The sequence below is a fragment of the Glycine max genome, chromosome 3, assembly GCF_000004515.6.
Source record: "Glycine max cultivar Williams 82 chromosome 3, Glycine_max_v4.0, whole genome shotgun sequence".
Taxonomy (NCBI): domain Eukaryota; kingdom Viridiplantae; phylum Streptophyta; class Magnoliopsida; order Fabales; family Fabaceae; genus Glycine; species Glycine max.
Window position 1 is genome coordinate 46,707,363 of NC_016090.4, and position 348 is coordinate 46,707,710.

The following is a 348-nucleotide window of genomic DNA, read 5'->3' on the forward strand; positions in this document are numbered from 1 at the left end:
TTACCGTTATCATATAATATATTAATTATTTTTCTTATTCAATTAATATATTTTATAAATATATTGAATCAATCAATATATTAATACACTAATAATAACGTATAAAATATTATAATATATTAATGCAATATTAATTCAATCAATAATGTATAAAAAATCAATTAAATTTGTATCATTTTTTAAACACGTGATTCAAAACATTTTAGAACAAAATAAAATATCTAGGTCCGAAGAGAGTTGGAAAGTTGGAATCACATATAATAAAAATAATAATAAAATTCATTAAAAATAATAAAATATTTTTTTATAGAATCATTAATTTTGAAATATATTTATGAGTCTTTCAAA